This window comes from Hippocampus bargibanti, linkage group LG12, assembly GCF_051943395.1.
Source record: "Hippocampus bargibanti isolate YZ-2025 linkage group LG12, ASM5194339v1, whole genome shotgun sequence".
NCBI lineage: Eukaryota > Metazoa > Chordata > Actinopteri > Syngnathiformes > Syngnathidae > Hippocampus > Hippocampus bargibanti.
Genome location: NC_142745.1, coordinates 13,213,315 through 13,227,862, shown reverse-complemented (window position 1 = coordinate 13,227,862; position 14,548 = coordinate 13,213,315). Strand labels below are relative to the sequence as shown.

The 14,548-nt window shown below is 41.8% G+C and overlaps 1 protein-coding gene across 4 annotated transcripts in view; it reads left to right on the top strand.

Annotated features, from left to right (window-relative positions):
- Nucleotides 1-14,548, top strand: part of ephb2b (eph receptor B2b) — a 138,180-nt gene that overhangs the window by 75,126 nt on the left and 48,506 nt on the right. The window lies entirely within an intron of this gene.

The following is a 14,548-nucleotide window of genomic DNA, read 5'->3' as shown; positions in this document are numbered from 1 at the left end:
TATTAAACATGACCTAAACGCTGACCCCTGAACCATGTTTTCATGGTTTTACCAACACCCAAGTACTGTGTTATCCATCGTATATGACATACCAAAAAGCCTTCTTTTTTTATCTTTTCGAAAGATGGTCATGCACCTTATAATCTGGTGCGCTTTATAGTCCGGTGCTACTTACTGGATATAGTCCGGAAAATACGCTACTTGGCTGACACAAACTTTGGTGTCATCTTTGATTTATAGCAGCAAAACTGTGTCATCATCCTGACGACTATACAAACAGGGACATCATTTTCAAGGAGTCCAGGCCAACGCCGGGCACAAACGAGGAGACTCAATCCGCCCTACGGCAATGAATCGGCATCCCTAGCGTAATTACGACGGTCTGCTTGCTTTGGTGACCTTTGTGTAAGTCACTCCATGTTGCAAATTCCAACATCTCTGGGGTTGTATTTTGTCACGGTGCTCTTTTGATGCTAAATTGGATTATACAAGTCATTGTTTTCCTGCTCAGTAGAGTTAACACAATCCAATTTGATATCCTGGCAATTCCGAACATGCTCAATTAGCGGAGTCAACACTCAACCGAGTTCCACGCGTAATGATTTTTACAATGTGAGACTGCACACGTGACATGGAAATAAGCCTGTGCTTACTGATCTGGAGTGGTTTGTGTAGTGGATATAACCAGCTTGGTGAACAAAATCTATTTTTTTAATGTATATTAGTTGTCTACCCTGCTGTTGGTGATTGTAGAAAAGTGCAGTTCCAGTCCCAGACTATATTTTTAATAAATGAATAAATATAATGTGCCATCCAGCTCAGATTGAAAAGAATCCCGGTCCTGTCCTGCGCTCGTTTAGAATGAATGCCAATCCGAAAACACTGAAAGGTCAAAGGCCAGTCATATTAATATATTCACTGCCATTCCCAAATGTATTTGGGAATTCAAAATGCGACATAGAGCGCCATTCGCGAATTTGTTCGCAATCTGTGTGGTTTGTTTCCATACTTGGGTGCCGAAAAAGCGCTGGTCAGACCTCTGGCCATGTTTTTTTCCCTTCCACAAGGGAGTAGCATTACCCTTTTTTCCATGTTAGTGCTTTTTTCCAGCCTCAGTTGCTGTTAAAGCGCTATGGAAACCAACATGTATGTATTGCATTGTATTTTATACAGGCGCGCCCATTTCAAGCTCTGATAACTCCAGACCTATATCACTTAGGGATTAACTATTTTTTTCTGATGAAAGAAGATAGTCTAAGGTTTATAACGCTGCAAGGAATGTTTATATAGTCCTGAAACTCAATATTCTGTGGTTGCTGTCATTTGAGTGAAAATGACAAAAACCCTGGCATTGTAGTGAATGAGAGTTAAAGTCAGGCCAAAAGTATGTCCCGTCTGCCTCCCATTCCAACCAAGAAAAAAGAGTCAACATCATCTTGGGGCATGCAGTGTTTGACTTGTCAGGAGCCATTTTGTATAAGTGACATAAATAAAAGCGAATATTCCTAATTAAAAATAATTCTAATAAACCCAAAGTATACAGTGCATATATAAAATATTAATCAGGTTAAATTTACGCGCTGTTTCGCCTTTCTGATGAATTTCAGCGGGGTGTGGAAAATGGAATAGTCAGATTGTGGCTTCCTACCATCAACTTATACAAAGTACCCAAGCACATTTGAGCATTTTAGCAAAATGTACTCATGCATCTGTTTCATAGGCCGCTTTGTTTTGACACTCAGAGACATGATGATCCATTATTCATACACGCACACATTCACACTCTGCTCATGGTAAACTACATTCTGTATCCAGAACTGCCCAAGGACAGTGTGGCTGCCAGTATAGCTCCCCTTCCAACAACCACCACTGCGGATGACACTGAAGGCAAGGCTGATGAAGTGTCTTGCCCAAGGACACAACAACACACGACTCCAGCAGCCTACCCTTTCGGTTACTCCATGAGCCGCTTGACCTATAAAGCCACGGCTGCTCAAAAGAACGCTGCAAACGACTCAATTATTGGATCTCTCGAAAAGATTATCCTTTTGTGTTAAGATGTGATAAGAGAGATTTGTCTTCCCTGGTCTATACTCAGTATACTATACTACACTACAGTAACTTTCAACTTTCATCATGGAATTGGGACGGTACAGAATACAAACTTCACCGGATAACAGAGGAACACAGTTTATCAGTAGGAAAAAAATACTGATTACATTTCGCTATGCACATAGCTACCTACATAACTAGCTACCTAGCTAGCTATTTATTTGCCATTATTAGCTATCTGGCTGGCTAGCTATCTAGTTAGCTATCTAGCTGACTAGATTTTGGCTATATGGATATCTAACTGGCTAACTATCTAGCTATTAGCTATGTATTGGCTATCTAGCTTTCTATCCGGGTTAAGTGAACGCTGGCGCATGTGGCTGCCGCTGCTCACCCTCAGTAAACCCTGACTGTAAAGTGACCTTGTGAGTTTTGAAAGGCGCTTATAAATGAAATGTATTTTAATTTTTATCATTATCATTATCATTATCATTATCATTATCATTATCATTATTTATTATTATTATTATTGTTATTATAAATGTGTCCACTCCAGTGCCAGGGTTTTGGTCATTGTCACTTGAATTACAGGACCCACAGAATATTGAGTTTTAGGACTACATAAACATTCACTACAGCGTTATAAACCTTAGACTCCCTTCTTTCATCAGAAAAAAGTGTTAATTCGTAAATTGTATGAGTCTGGAGTTTTATGAGGTTGAAATGAGATATACAATATGTATACAGTAAAGTCTCGTTATATCGATATTCTCGGGAGTCGGAAAAAATATCGATATAACCGGACTATCGATATATCCGATCCTGCGGCATGTAAATTTTCTCCTTGCGTTCATAGAAATAGTATCGTAATAAGCAGTACTATCGATATAACCGATATCGATATAACGAGACTTTACTGTATATATAAAGTGCTTATATATAGTGCTTTAACAACAGCCAATGCTGTAACAAAGCGATAACATGAAAAAAAGGAACTGCTGCCCCCTCGTGGAAGGAAAAAACAGCGGTCTGACCAGCGCTTTATTGGCAACATTCCCAAGAAAAAACAAAACTTAAACAAATTTGGGAATGGCGCTCCTCGTCACATTGTCAATTCTCGAATAAATTCGGGAATGGTAGCGAATGAGTTATTGTGTGTGTGAGACACGACAAATATCCCTTACACCAACATACTGAGGTCATCCCTCCTATCACCCTGTCTTGACACTCACATCACACCCCATTTGATTAAAGCTTGATTTGAAAAATGCATTATCCGCGAGAGCAGCAAGCCGAGAAGCGACGAGTAAAGTCGAACCTTCATACAAAAGTCATAAGCCGCACTTCTGCCAGGGTCAAGCTCAAACTCAACGTCTTTTCTTGTGTTCGCCGCACTCCCCGGGTCTTCCCCGAAAGCCGATCTCACCGCTTCAAACTGCGGTCGGCCGCCGCCTCTTCAACTGCAGTGTTCTGCGTAATGAATTGATCCATGCGAGATGTGCCGTCGCCTGGCGAATATTGCGGCATAATGAATTGATTTGAGAGAGGTGACTGCCCGGGGATCCGTCGAGATCCTCTTTCATAGCCGGATTATGGAACCGCAGCGACCGCACAAAGCGACCCAGATGAAAGTGACTATTTGTACTGTAATATTTATAACCCCAACAGCCGGCGCTTTGTCCTGACATTCCCACAGCTTAACGTACAATTATGGGTGTTACAATTAAAGTCTAGGCTGAATCCTCGGCAAATAATTATGTTGTCAGGAAATCTGTCAAAACATTGATATACAAGGTGGGGCGCTTACAACAAATTGCTGGGACCTTCCATCAGTGATTGCCTTACAAGTGATATTAGATTTCCTTCTCGGAGTGGTGGAAGCGCAGCCGCGGCTCCCTGGGCAAAAGGATGTCCCTGGAAAAGGGAGATCTTGTTTCCCACACCAGCCTCCAGGGGACGACGGATTCCATAGTAGACACATCGACTTGTGTTGGGTCTCCTAGCTCTCTCTATCCCTCTGTCTCTGTCTCTGTCTCTTTCTGTCTCTCTCTGTCTCACTCTACCTCTCTTTGTCTCTCTATGTCTCTCTCTGACTCTGACTCTGTCTATGACTGTGTCTCTGCCTCTCTGTCTCTCTCTCTGTGAGTCTCTCTGTCTCTCTCTACCAGCTCTCTCTCTCTGACTCTGTCTCTGTCTCTGTGTCTTTCTCTGTCTCTGTCTCTATCTCTGTCTTTGTCTCTTTTTCTGACTCTGACTCTGTCTCTTTCTGTCTCTGTCTCTCTGTCTCTCTCTTGGTGACTCTCTCTTTCTCGACTGACCTAAACACATACCTACCCACCTACCCACTTAACTACCCACCTACCTACACATCAACCTACCTACCTACTGTATCTCTCTGCCCCCCCCCCCCTCTCTCTCGCTCTGTTTCTCACATATTTTCAATTCCCTAATAAATTCGTGAATGGCTGTGAATGAGTTAAAGGTGATTCTTGGGAATTTCTAGACATTTTGACAATGATCAAAAACAATAAAAAAATATCAATGTGTACGTGTGATGACACTACAGAACAAAGCACAGATAGAAAATAACACACTACTGACTGTTGACCACAGAACATGTGTTTCTTGTCCTCCGCCACACTTGGCGCACAGCACACGATGCCTTGAGTTGGGGCAGGGTGCAATGAAATCTCAATGCTTACGGAGAGCAGTGCAAATTTTGGATATTTTTGACACCGGCTGAGATGGCAAGATGCACTTGCATGACCGAAAAGCCGTGGATGACATTTAATGCACCGGCATGTAAAATCGTTATTTCGACTGAACATGCTAAGACAGAAAAGAGGAGGCGGAGGCTTTAAATGAGCACCCCTAATTTGCCGTCGGAATCCCAATGATTAAAATAACTCAGTCTGGAGAAGATTCAAAGGAAGGAATCAACATTGTACCCTTCACAATTCCATACCGCTGCCTTTATTTCCCCGGGTGCCAGTGTCTTATAATGGCGCCTCTAATCGACTAATGGTGCACATGGAGCACTTGTGGGAGTTGGAAGATAACGATGCTGAGGACTGGATGATTGTCTTTGCTGTGCTGTGGGATGCCAAAATGCAAATGAAAACATACCCTATATATATTTTTAGATAAAAGAAGCAAACGCCACGGCTTAATCTGTTTAAAAATAGCCGTCCCCAACCTTTTTTGTAACACAATCTAGTGTGACTTCACACAGCATTGTGTTAGGGTGACATTTTCTATGCTTCAGTTGCTATATGGAGTTTTTTCAGTTGCATGTGAGGAATACAAAAGAAGCGCCGAAGCAGATGTTCATTAGTGGAGGAGTTTCCATCTAAAATTCCAGAACAACCATTTGGCTTTAGCTTAGCATCGTTTCGGTGACATGACAACAGTGTCATTGGATGCCGGAGTGACAGCAGGCAAAGCAGTTAGCCATGTCTTTGTGTCCGCAGAGGCTACTGGAATCATTTCCTAACCTTTTTTTGCTCATCTCTGATGAGATTTCAATATGGCCAGGTGTTTTTTTCCCTTTTTTTTCATTTCATCAGTCTTTCACTGTCTGTTTTGCATTCTGCACACATCCATTCGCGAGAATCATTTACTTTAACAAGAGGCCAGAAAATCCCTTTGCGATGCACGTGCATCACCATATGCAGCCTACAGTACGTGCATCTTAACGTTCTTTACCCGTGCACGTATACTCCATCATGCTCTGTTTCACGGCCCATCCATCATGCGTTGATGTGATAACGTTGCCTGTCGTCCCCGAGAATCGCGCCTGCCCTCCCCTAACCCAAAAGATCACGGCCCGTTAAGCCCTCCCTTAACATCTTCCACATGTTCCCCCACACAAATGCGTTTTATGCTTCATAAACCAGAGCGGGACGCGTCCTTCTCGTTGCACGTTATACTGCACCATCTTGTACATCTCGGTTTGCGAGAGCACATCCTTTTACACGTGATCGCTCATCTTGTTTGCCAGAAAGGCTCCGCGTGGGGCCCTCTGAATCCTACTCTGCGTGCCCTATCCCCCTTTGGACCCGGGAATCCGTACACCTGATAACATCGGACAGTCTGGCTCGTGTTTCCAAACGGGAGAATAGCAAAGTGACAAGTGGAGAAACTGACGGTTCTGCTCGACGAAGCCTGGACAGGCCATCTTGACAATTGTTCTATTCCATATGCGCATCTGCAACACAGCCGGGATTTAGTCCAAACATCCTCGTTTTACCTTTGCAGAGGTCCCGGACTCTGGTTTTGTTGAAGAATTCATGCCTCCCTGTCGACTCAGGGAGACTGATTAATAAAGCATGTGTCTGGATCAAAGATAGGGAGCGGTGGTTAAGACAAAAAGCCTTTCGACTAAATCCAAGCGTACAAGGCACCAATAAGGTTTCAAGCCCAATTGCGAGTTGGCCGCCTCACTTTTTAATTAGTGACAATTTCAAGACTTATTTGTTTTGCGGCGTCTCGGTGGTTACGAGTCCCAAATGGCGAAACTCGATTGGATCACTTCCTTATGTGCCAGAAATGTCTTTAACCGGTGTGATCTCGTCCAACTGAGATTAAATAACAATTAGACTTTTTGAACATTGAGTTTCTTTGCACACCATATTGTTTCATTCAACATACCGGCATCCCATTTTTAAGCAGCACCACTATGCCCATAACCCCTCTTTATCTAGATTAAGTCTTGACCCAGCCTGGCTGTTTGTCTTGACCTCGCACCAACACTTCATTTGTAATGTAGGTTCTATTCATCATGAAGACCCCACCTCCAATGCATTTTAACTCTTTTTTTTTCACTTTTTCTGAGAAAGGAGGACTCTTGACAGGTTTTTCATAAAGTTTTCTTGGTGCTGACTTCCAGATGACAAACTCTCGTGTCTTTCAAACCAGGGTGATTGTATGACACAGAAGCCTCAAGCTGGCTTGTCACACATAGCAAATTCAATATATTCTCTCACGGCCTAATTTTCCACAGTTTGTGCTTACTTTGGTCTCATTCCACATGTCAGTATGCCATTTCTGGACCTTAACTGCACTGGCTAATATCTTGGGTACATCGACACTGCAGAATTAGATTCAATACTGGCGCTGTATTGAATTTACGCATGGTACACATATATTCTTTTTATTCACTTTCAGTCAACAAAGGCCCGATTGCTAGATATAATAAAAAATATTATTTTGTACTCCCTAATCTGTTCTCAAAATGGTTACGGACAACAAGTTTTTGCTGCTCTGAATTGTAAATGTCTCCACTGTGAGACAAATAAAGGTTCATCTAATCTAATTAAACTGCATATCCAATCACCAATTCTTGGTGGTCATCGAGCAACATTGAGCTCTGCCGGGCTCTACATTCTGTGATTGTAACTGATTTAGGTGAGGAAATTCAGGACTTCCACTGAGATATATGGTAGTTACGTTTTTGGTGTGCTATGTTCAAGGACAACCGACGCCTCCGGACAAGTTGTGTCCATAATTTGTAAAATCACTTCAAATGACTTCTACTAAGTGTATTTTGCAAAGATTCCACCACATCTAGCTATATTTTACGTTTTAAGACTCACGCTGAATATTCAGGAAGTCTTGTTTTCGAGTTGATGACGATGCCTGACATCACGTCAGGTCTGGAACGCCCTTGACCGAGAAAGCGACACACAATGCATTTTGGGTACTTTGTTTGGTCTGAAAATTTCGTGTTCATCCATGTTAATGGCGAAATTAGAAGGAAAACACATAAATAATGCGATGGTGAATTGTTGTGTGTTGCACCAACACTACTATTTGATTGTAGTTGACACAAATTCCCAGCAGACAAATCAGCCCATTTCCAACGGAGCTTGGGCGCCATATTTTGCATTAACTGGGACACTACATTGGACTCCTGATGGCTCAAATTGATACGTAGTACTTCTTTAATCGATTGCAAACATTTATGCTTTCCTCTTCAGAACTATTTGAATCATATTCATAACTGGATGAGTAACAAGAAAGCATCTTCTCTGAATCTGAAGCCATTGTTTTGATTCTAGAGCAAGGCGAAGACATCCTGGTGTGGCGTCACGAACAAGGGGGCGGGACATTCTGCAAGCCACCATTTCCGGGGTCGTTTTGAAGTAGTTTTGGGACACTTTAACTCATTTTTATTGTTGTTTTTCATTTGAATAAAAATATCAGCCGGCGTGTTTTGGGTATTTTAGATGCTATAAAACAGGGGTGTCAAAGTCATTTTTTGCCGCGGGCCACATTGTAGTTATGGTTTCCTCTCGAGGGCCGTTATGAATTTGGGGAATCCATTAGAATGTTTAAATCCCTTCAAATATTACATATAGAGCACACAGCAAGTAATGAATAACTCGTTTTCAAATCTGAAGTCAAGAATAATGACTTTTATTGTGGTTGACATCCAAAAATATGAAATTTTGGCTCAGATTTTAGCAATCATCATGGAATTTAACAAGTTTGATTTGCTTTCGTGGGCCGAAAAAAAGATGTGGTGGGCCGGATTTGGCCCGCGGGCCTTGACTTTGACACCTGTGCTATAAAATGTTTTTTGTTGATGTCAGTTAGGAAACCAAAAATAGTGTCGGTTGTCCTTTAATTATGTTATGTACACCATACACGAAAAGAGCAGCCATTTTATTTCCTCATCTCAAGTGTTTTTTTTCCCCTTTTAAAAATCAGTATGGGTACACCCCAGTTTAAGACTCCACTGAACTCCTAAAGATCTGTACTAAGCGTGTCCGAGGTTTTAATTAATGCTTCTTATTAGGCTATTGCTTCCATTGATGCAGAGCAGATGGATCCAACACTCATGCATAAGAATGTGAAGAAATGATTTTATTTCTCATTTGTGCAAGACGAACAAGTTCCCATCAAAATTTTGAAAACATCTGCTCAACACAGTCGTCAATTGTCTTGTTTGCAGTCGGAAATATTCTCATACACTACCGCTTTGTATCACTCGTTTTTACTCAGTCATTGAGTCGGATGAGCACACTTGAAGCTGAACAGGACAACAAGATTGGTTTCAGTGACCTGATTTAATTGTGGAAGCCTGTTAAGGGGGCGGCTGGTGGCAGTGGTGGTGATTGGTGGTCGGGTGGTCGTGTGGGGTTTCTGTCGCTACAGGGGACAGCTCGGCTTTATAAATGCACTACTTACCGAATGTTCTGGTTGTTAAAACTTTGTTTCACTTCCCTCTGGGCCGCCGCAAAGCAAATAAATTACTGCCTTTAATGAGGCCACATTGCTCTCTGGTGAAATTCCCAAGCTTATAGGGAGAAGGAGAGCATCGACACGGTTCTCCATTCTTACATCCCGTGTAGAAAAGCAGGTTCATCCAGAGGATACTTTGATAGATGAAAGGCATAGCAGCAATTGCTAATCCTTGTCTATTCATTCCCAATATTCCCACTAGGACATTGTAGTAGTAACTGAGGTTGATGGGTGAAAATACTGCACTTCCTCCCTTTCTGATGAAGTCTTTCCGCTGTCATTGCCGCTTTCTCACAATTTATTCTGTCAAGCCCAAAGGGATCTCTGGTTATATCCAAGTCTACTAGATCTGAAAGAGGTAAGACCATACATTATAGGCAAAGCGGCAAAAGTTTCAGCATGGTGGCCTAGAGTACATCTCAATGAGAAGTCGCCATGTGCGTGTCATTTTTTATCAGACCACCTACGGTCAGTGTCATACAATAATATTCAAACATTCATACAAATCATACCAAAGCACATTGACATGAAAGTCTCATAAATCTTCACTATTCTAAACGTTGCTTTTAACCTCGGTTTTTGCCTGCTTGTATGATGGGTGTGTGTGCTAGATTGATACATTTCATCCATCCAATCATTACCTGAAGTGCTTATCCCCAGAGAGTCACGGGCATACTGGAGCTTGAATACAGGGTTGCCCAATGAAATGGAATGAATTGATTAATTCAGATCAGGAACTGACCAGTTTGGACAAAACTTCATTTCCGAAATTTCTCCAGGCCTGACATCCCAAACCCCCCTAATGAAGTCCAAGAAATACTCACTTCCTTTCCAGTCCAGTGTTCTGCATTACCGCAGGCCTGCATCGTCTCTATCGTGACTTTCAACAGTTCACTCTGCGTACATTGAGCCGTGTCTCGACACACACCAGGAACCCTGCTGGAATCCCTGTCCTATAAAAATAAAGAACATCTCTGTAACTCTAAGAGCTGCTACGAATCGTCTCAGTTATTAATGAGATTGTCTTGATTCCTTCTTCCCCCTTGTCCCAGACCTTCGTCCCCTCCCAATGTAAAACTACAAGCTATGATGGCTTCTAAAAAAAACAATAATCTGCCAACTCAGAAGAAAATAGAACATACAAAAACAGAGAGGAGTCCTTAATGATCACGCATAACCCCTCTGGACCGCACTGTGTGACGGTATGCTCTTGGCAAAGTGTTGACTCGGCTGAGGATTGTACTATAAAAAGTAGTAGAGGGGGGAAAAACACATTGAAGAGGGTACTCATTAAAGTATTTGAAGAATGCGTGTGCGCATCTGTAATGACAAGGCAGTTGAGTGCAGGGAGGAACATATTTTATTTATCACGTGAAACATGTTCTTTCCATGTGCAAGAAACAAATACAGGTCGGTTGTGAATTTGGATGATCACAACATATGTACTTTGTACTTGAAGTTACTTTGTACTACCTGAGTCAGACAGTCTAGGACAGAGGTGTCAAACATACGGCCCGCGGGCCGGAACCGGCCCCCAAGGAGGTTTGATCAGGCCCGCAGGATAATTTAAAAGTCGAAAAAATACACGAACAACATGGAATTCATTTTTTAATGAGGTAATGAGGTGCAATTCAAGGATTGTCATTATCCAAACGTAGATAAGGAGTGTAGAATTTTAAATGAAAAATGGGAAGCCTTTGTGCTGGGTGTATTTTCAACGAGTTTCGGTATTTTGGGTATTTATAGCATACATGGTGTAATTTTAATGGTCCACTATCGAGGCCAAATGTGGCCCACAATGTGAAATGAGTTTGACACCCCTGGTCTAGGACAAAAGAGGCACATAATGGAAAATGGATTTTTGTCTTTGGTGATGTGTCTGCTCCCTGTCCCACAAATACAGATGCACATCTTGGTCGAAAAGTGTTTTTTTCTGGGTCTTGGTGATGAAGTACGGAATCCATGAGTGAAAATGTATTCTATGCATTTACTTTGGTCATGGTTGCTTGAGTTCACTCCACGGTTCACTGGCTTTTCTAAGACCATGGACTCAGCAAGTTCTACCTCAGCTTGTCTCTCAATTCTCCTTTGCATGACACATGACCACCTTGAAAAATGGCTTTTCTCTCAATGGGGATGGATCACTTTGCAAATACTCTCTTTAAACTGGACAACTTTACCATTTAGACAGGACTTTGGCAACATCTTGGACCACAAAAACCTCAAATAGGTCAGTGTTTCAACAAATAGCTCGGAATAGGTTTCACAGAAGGATAAGAAGTTGAAAATAGTGAACTGCGAATATGTACCAGATTACTGTACTCCGTTTTAAAGAACATTGTGACTTTGACTCAGAGTCAAATGTGACATTTAGACATCATGAGGGACATTGCCTCCGGAGCAACCCTCGGTGGAAGAGACATTTTACAAGCGGGTGCTCCAAAAATAAGCCTTTTGAACCTCGGGCAGAGCCCACGCGTAGATGTCAGCCTCAATAATTCTGCCTTGTGACCTTCTTACTAAATATAGTGCCTTGCGTATTGATTTTGGGGACGCGCTATATTTGAAGTGCCACGCCGACATCGATGACCTATTTTTGACAGATTGCTTGCAATTACGTGGCTCCTTTTGCATTCTTTTGTCTTGGGTACTGCATCAGCCGGCAGATGTGTGTTTGCTCTGAGGAGACACAACACAGCTCAGTCGTTAAGTAGAGTGGGCCAAGAGACGGTTGTATATTTATGACAGGTACTCCACTACACACGTCGAGTACACATGTTCCGTGTTCCACACAGGGCCCCCCAAGCGAATGCGTATGGAAGCGTCACTTTTATGAAATTTTCATCACAAGCGCGAGTGCCAGTGTTCGTCTCCTAGTTGTGAGATTAACGGGCTCACTCCGTTGTCAATAGATTATCAACGGCTCATTCACCGTATCGTTTCTCGGTTTTAATAAAGGGCACCGACAGGGCAAACGTGCCAGCAAAACACTTGGCAAAAAGCAAATTTAATTCCATCTGTGCGTGCCAGACGCCAGCAAACTGGCTTCCCACTAGTGAGTGACTGGCGATGATTCCACTCATGCCTGTAACAACCTTTTCCATCAGTTTAGTTCACTGTTGCATTTCCCAAGAAATATGCAAACCATGCATTATGTTATAACGCCTTCCCAAACAAGTCAGCAATGTATAAAATGCAATAATTGCCATGAATTTGCATTGTTACTGCAAATGCCTCTAATTTTTAGAACTTTTTATGTGCTGTGTAGACCAGCGATCCCCAACCTCAGGACCGTTGACAGGTACTAGTCCATGGATCGTTTGGTACCAGGCCAAAGACAAAGAACACATAACTTTTATTACTTCCATTTCATTCATTTCAGAATCTTGAGAATTGTGATTTTTTTTTTTTTTTTGAAAAAAATACTGGATTGTCTGTGTACAATATGTCACTCTTGAAGCATGTCAAGGAGCGCTTTGAGGTCATGTGATAGGTTACTCCTATAATGAAATCCAAGAGCTGCATCATATGCGGCAATGGTGAGTTGGAAATTTCATGCACTTTGTACTTGCTGCGTATCTTATTTTGAAGGGATGTTTGAACGTTACCACAGCAAATGGAAGAAGCGTGTTGCGGGCAGATAGATTTTCATACAGGTCATATTATTTTGTTGTATTTATCGTTCACACCTTAAAGGCTGGTCCTTGAAAATATTGTCTGACATTGAACCGGTCCGCTGGTGTAAACTAAGTTACTGTTACATTGTGACTCTTCATGTACACCAGGGGTGTCAAAGTCATTTTTTGCCGCGGGCCACATTGTAGTTATTGTTTCCTCGCGAGGGCCGTTATGAATTTGGGGAACCCATTAGAATGTTTAAATCCCTTCAAATATTACATATAAAGCACACAGCAAAGTAATGAATAACTCGTTTTCAAATCTGAAGTCAAGAATAATGACTTTTATTGTGGTTGACATCCAAAAATATGAAATTTTGGCACAGATTTTAGCAATCATCATGGAATTTAACAAGTTTGATTTGCTTTCGCGAGCCAAAGAAAATGATGTGGCGGGCCGGATTTGGCCTGCGGGCCTTGACTTTGACACCTGTGATGTACACGGACGCCTGGTGTAGTCACAAGGGACTCTTCACAAACTGACCTATTTGGATATTTGTCTGTAAAACCTACCCATAGCTATTGATCCAAAAAAGTATCAAGTCTTGGTTGTGTTCCTTCTGTGAGAATAGAGAAGGGCCAAAGATGGTGCCCTGGTCATATTTAACATAAAAAAATAGTCATTGTTTGTGTTCAGGGAATATTTGGACGTGATACATCTTGACCGTTCAAACATCTTTGCATGTCGGAAAAGTGGTCCTTTTAACTTTGGTTGTTACCAGATGTTATGAAAAGTGCAAGTGCTAAGTGGCTATTAAAGAGAGCACTATTTATTTTGAAGGGTAATGTAAGATGAGTTTGAAATGGTCTTACAATATGAGAGTATATTTACACTTTCAACTGTTATATTAGTAATTGAAAACATTTTAGAAGGCTTTCATTAACCAACACTCAGCGTCTATCCTTCACAAGCCATCTGGGTTTACCAAGGACAAGTACCTTGAATCGGGTCAATAGAAGCTTGTGTTCCCCATTTCTGATCAACGTCAATAATGTCCCAGGATTCTGATGTCTCTCAAAGTTGATCTTGACCAATCATCCTGCAGTGTGAAGTGTTCAAGGATGGTTTGTGCTTTTGTGATCTGTTTGAAAAACCTGTTCAGTCTTAATAATTTAAAGTCCTTGCAAAGGAACATTAGTATCTGTTGGACCAGCTCTTGTTCTCTCAGAGTACTCCACTTCAATTTGCCTGACTTTCTTCAACATGCCATGAACGCATTTGTTTTCAGTATCAATGAATCTATGATAGAGAATAAGTAGTTATCATATTCAAAAGTTTCATGCTGTTATATGCTTAGTCAACATGTGCGACTCAAATACACAATTGAAGGGACAGACAACCTGGGGTCAAATAGGTCAACAGACACAGCAAGTTAAACTGTCAGCTTCATCTAGGACAGGGGTGATCATTACGTCGATCGCGATCTACTGGTCGATCGCGGAGGTAGTACTGGTCGATCGCAGCGTGACAGTAAAAAAAAAACATTTGTCAACCTATCAACCTGTCACTTGATTGACATACAGGGCAACCCTTCAGATGACAACTGAATTTTGACCTTTAGGTCGCCGTGCAT